This window comes from Narcine bancroftii, chromosome 1 (assembly GCF_036971445.1).
Source record: "Narcine bancroftii isolate sNarBan1 chromosome 1, sNarBan1.hap1, whole genome shotgun sequence".
Classification (NCBI taxonomy): Eukaryota; Metazoa; Chordata; class Chondrichthyes; order Torpediniformes; family Narcinidae; genus Narcine; species Narcine bancroftii.
The window spans coordinates 246,893,583-246,898,725 of NC_091469.1; the positions used below are offsets into that span (position 1 = coordinate 246,893,583).

A 5,143-nucleotide genomic window follows, 5' to 3' on the forward strand; every position below is an offset into this window, starting at 1 on the left:
CACCACCCTCTGCGTAAAGAAATTTCCCCTCATGTTCCCCTTATAATTTTCCCCCTTCAATCTTAAACCATGTCCTCTAGTTTGAATCTCCCCCTTTCTTAATTGAAAAAGCCTATCCACATTTACTCTGTCTGTCCCTTTTAAAATCTTAAACACCTCTATCAAGTCCCCTCTCAATCTTCTACACTCCAGAGAAAAAAGCCCCAGTCTGCACAACTTTTCCCTGTAACTCAGACCCTGAAATCCTGTCAACATTCTCGTGAACCTTCTCTGCATTCTCTCTATTTTGTTTATATCTTTCCTATAATTTGGTGAAGGAGTGGGGACTTTGGTTCGAGGGACTTCGGTGAGCAGGGGCTAAGAAGGAGCTTATTAGTAAAGGGTATTATAGTAAGAAAGGAGGAAATGGAGTCAGTTGGGGTAGTTAAGTGCTCCAATTGTGGGATGTGGGAAGTCAGAGACTGCACAGCTATTCCTGATGACTACACCTGCAAAAGGTGCATCCAATTGCATGTAATGAGTGACCGTGTTAGGGAGCTTGAGCTGCAATTGGATGAACTGAGGATCATAAGGGAAGCAGAGGCAGTGATAGAGAGGAGTTACAGGTAGACAGTCACCCCTAGAAGGCAGGAGTCAGGGAATTGGGTGACTGTGAGGAAAGGAGGGAGAGCGCCAGTGCAGAGTACCCCTGTGGAAGTGCCCCTCAGTAACATGTATTTGGCTTTGGATACTGTTGGGGGGGGAACAGCCTATCAGGGACCTATTTAGATTTGCCTTTCCAAAATGTAACACCTCACACTTATCTGTATTAAATTCCATCAGCCATAACAAAGGATTTTTAAAAATAGTTTATGATTTTCAAGTCTTGAACTCCAACAGTTATCAACAACAATTTACAGTCATCCATAATATACAGTTCAATCAACTTATATCTCCCTTCCAGTCCCCATCCCCCAATACTGAACATATAAGCAACTACATCTACATAGGACACTAAAAACATACACAGCAAAGGGAAGAAACATATGGGGGGGATTTGGTGGGTTTGTCACGGCACGGTGGCCAGAGCACAGGCTGTTTCTGTTTCTTGACTTGGCGTCGTTGGGATGAGTTGGACCCTCCCCATGGTCCCCTCCCAAGCAGTGGAGGGCTGGGCAGGCAAGGAAGGACAGCGGGGCACAATGGTCTATCTATAGTCGTGCTCCCACGAAATTCAAAAATTCAAATTTTTTTTGGTGTCATTTTTTTCCTTAAATTATAAGTGATTTTCTCCAGGGGAAACAGCTTTGCATTTCCATGTTCCAGGATGTGTTGCTCAGGTAGGAGTCGGATTTCCAAGCAACCGCTATGCACTTCCTGGCCACAGTTGGATCAACACCTCTCATTAATCGCTATTCCTAAGTCTGACTCCCACATCTGTCTCCATTTATGAAGCCCTGGTTTTGGTCCTTCCGATTGGAGCAAGAAATACATTGCCGATATGAACTTCTGAGTGCTCCTCCTTCGAATCATGATCTCTATGCCACTGCATTTTGATGGGGTCATGTAAGAAAGATCTTATCTGGTTAGCAGTGGAACGTCTTGTTCGATAAACCATACTTTTGTCTGAGTTGTTTGAATGACATAAATTTCCCCTGCTCGTAACAGTCCTCTATGCACCTGATGCCGTTTTGACACCAGGTAGGTAACAGATCTTGTTACCTACCTGTCCCCAAAAACTCAGGGGAGTGTTTGGGGACAGCCCTACTTTGATACCTAAATATTGGTTAATTTTATTCCAAATAGCAATGACTTGTTTTAAAATAGGGCTGCCTGCTTTTCCAGATAATTTAGCATTCCATTTATAAAGTCCTCTGCCACCTTCTCCCCAACCATATGCAAGCCAATTTGTGCCCAGGATGGTCCATCCCCATAACATAAAGTTTTTAAATAATATAAAGGTGTCGGTGGAGTCTACAGAGAGCTTATTAAACATTCATACCTACATCATGTCAGTATGGGTGCCATATCTTCCAAAAAAATCTGATATCCATTTTGTAAATTATAGGTGATCTTCTCAAGTGTTATGCAACTAGGTAACTCTGCATACCACTTCTCTACTGCCAAATCTGATTTCCAAGTAACAGCTATACACTTTCTAGAAACTGCTAAAGCAATTTATACAAATTCAATTTGATATATATTTAATTTCAACTTTAATATTGCTTAACAAAAACAACATCGAGGCCTGCGGGAACTTAACTCCCATTATTTGATCCAAAAAAATTCCTAACTTCCAATCAAAATTGTTTAACTTTAGGTCATTCCCAAGTAGAATGCAAAAAGCTCCAACTTCTCGACTACATCGAAAACATAGGTCTGATAATAGTAGGGTACAAGGGCTGGAACCCTTGACCATCAGATGTCAGAGCCAAATTAGGCTATTTGGCCCATAGAGTCTCCTCTGCCAGGTGTTAAAATAAAAAATGCCCAATATAAAGGGCGACATCAAAATCCTTCTTAATCCATTCTTTCCTGTCTTTCTGTTCAGGCTTTGTCGTAACATCTACCAATCCCTCAACCCCTTGCATCCCTGCTCCCCACCCTCCTGCCACACCAGTGCGAACCCTGCCAAACCTCCCTGGGTGCTTTTTTGTGCAGCATCTAGATAGCCCTCCTGAGACCCAGATGTGATTAGTGAGGGAAAGGTGCTTCCAGCACCTTTTAAGCTGAGGGGGGATAGCCCCAGTAAATCGGGAACCGAGAGATTTAAGAGAGATCCCGCCCCCGCGATGACGCAATACATGACACCTACGCAAACTAGTCTCCCCCATCCCCCCAACCAACTGTCAGTCTTCCTCCCACCTTCAATCGCACTCCTCCCAACCCTTGGCAGCAGACCCCTCTCCTCTCACTCACGTGGCAGCAACAGCAACCCCCCTCCCCCCGTGACATCAACCCCAGGTCAGCAGCCTCACTCTCCCCGACTGTGGCCCACGTCTCTCCCCAGCATGGGAGTGATCTCTCGACCCACCCCCCCCCCATCACTGCACCCCGAGCCCTGGCAGTGACCCCTTTCTTCCCCCTCCCCGATCACCAGACACTTCAGCTGGGGTTTCTCTGTGACACCAGCCATATTGCTGTTCAAGCCACCAGTGGACCTGGGTAAGTTTAACTGGGTTCCCTACCTCCAAGGTAGGGCAGGGACCTGGTTGACTTTGAACAACACTGACTGAGCCTGGCCCTTTCAAGCTGCCACGTGAGTGGGGCGCTAACTGGAGAAACTGCCCAGTTAACCCCATTTTACAAATCAGTTTTGTGAGAGATAATGGATACTGTTGTATCAAGTAAGTCAAGTAAGTGCTAAATAGGAATGAATTAGGATGGGGTGAAGGGATAATGGAATATGGGAAGTCAAGCAAGTGCTAAATAGGAATGAATTATGATGGGTTGAATAAGGGTGGAGTAAGAATGGAATGTGAGGAAGGGTTTAAGCAAGTATAACAGAATAGGGGTCTTATAGTAAGTAGATAGATTTAGGATTTAGCAAATCCTGGGGTTGAGATTTATGAATAAGAACAAAGGCATGACACTTCTGGTAAACAAGTTTACAGAAAGGCACATAAATTGCACTAGGCAGAATTACCTAATGCTAAACCAATCCAGGAGGCAGAAGAATGTTAAGGGGGGAGGTACTTCTGTACTGAAATAAACTGTATAACAAGTTGGGTAAGCCCCAGTATGTATTCCCAGGGTAAGGGTAAGGGGAAGCACCAACTTTGCACTGTTGTAAAGTAAATGTTCTTGTTGTCTCAATTTTTGTCTCGAGTGAAATCTGTCAATCTCACAGTTTGAAAGCACCACCTGAGAAGTGTAGTGTTCCTCAGTTTATGGAGAAGCCACCCTCTTGTACAGGTCCAGCTGCCCCTGGACCCGATCCCACACCAGGCTCATGGCGCTGGGGGGCCATCCTAACCTTCTTGCCTTTATAACCCGCTACTTCTTGTCAACAATAAAGCAGAAGGGACTGTCCTCGGGGCTACAGCTATGGTGCTGGATGGTTTGGCCTGTGGACGTCGTCGAAGGGAAACGGAGAGGTGACGTAACAGCGCATTTCGCACGCTCCGGCGCGCGGCTCGCAATGCATTGCGGGACTCGTTACCCTGGTAACGGCGGCTGATGAGAACTGGTCTTTTCGGCAGCTTCACTGTCTGGTCCAACGGTCGGTAAAGTAATGACTGGCGGGTAACCCCGGGCCCCTTTACTGTTACCGGAGCCCCTTCCCACCTCAACCCCGGTGGGCCTGTCGGGGTGATCCCCGGGCCCTTGCCTCTCCCCCACCCCGGGCACTCCCCCTGCCCCCCTCCCCCCCCCACGGGCACTCCTTTCCCCCCACGGCTCCTCCCCCCCACAGGCCCTCTTTGCCCCCCGCCCACACCGGGGCCCAGCCCTCCTCCCCCCCCAGCCTCCCCCCACCGCCCAGCCCTCCTCCCCCCCACCGGGCCCAGCCCTCCTCCCCCACCGGGCCCAGCCCTCCTCCCCCACCCCCCCCCACCGGCCTAGCCCTCCTCCCCCACCCCCCACCGGCCCACCCTCCTCCCCCCACCGGGCCCAGCCCTCCTCTCCCCGCACCGGGCCCAGCCCTCCTCCCCCCACCCCGGGCCCCAGCCCTCCTCCCCCCACGCCACCCTCGCCCCCCACCGGGCCCAGCCCTCCCTCCCCCCCCCCCGCACCGGGCCCAGCCCTCCTCCCCCCACCCCCCCACCGGGCCCAGCCCTCCTCCCCCCACCCCCCCACCGGGCCCAGCCCTCCTCCCCCCACCCCCCCACCGGCCCATCCCTCCTCCCCCCCCACCGGGCCCCTCCCTCCTCTCCCCCCCACCGGGCCCATCCTCCTCCCCCCCCCCGGCCCAGCCCTCTCCCCCCCCACCCGGGCCCATCCTCCTCCCCCCCCCCACCGTGCCATCCCTCCTCCCCCCCCACCGGCCGCCATCCCTCCTCCCCCCCCCACCGGGCCCATCCCTCCTCCCCCCCCCACCGGCCCATCCCCTCCTCCCCCCCCACCGGGCCATCCCTTCCCCTCCCCCCCCACCGGGCCCCCATTCCCCTCCGCCCTCCCCACCACCACCGGCCCATTCCTTCCCCCTCCACCCTCACCGGGCCCA

At 51.7% G+C, this 5,143-nt stretch overlaps 1 protein-coding gene across 6 annotated transcripts in view; it reads left to right on the forward strand.

Moving 5' to 3' along the window:
• Window positions 1-4,112: 4,112 nt before the first annotated feature.
• The window catches only part of LOC138740896 (dynein axonemal assembly factor 1-like), a 297,316-nt gene continuing 296,285 nt past the window's right edge, over window positions 4,113-5,143 (forward strand). For 4 of the 6 annotated variants that reach the window (XM_069894183.1, XM_069894219.1, XM_069894191.1 and 1 more), the window contains exon 1: window positions 4,113-4,205. The gene's annotated coding sequence lies outside the window, so the exon portion shown is untranslated. The remainder of the gene's footprint in view (window positions 4,206-5,143) is intronic. The other 2 variants (XM_069894201.1, XM_069894210.1) reach the window with 1 other exon arrangement.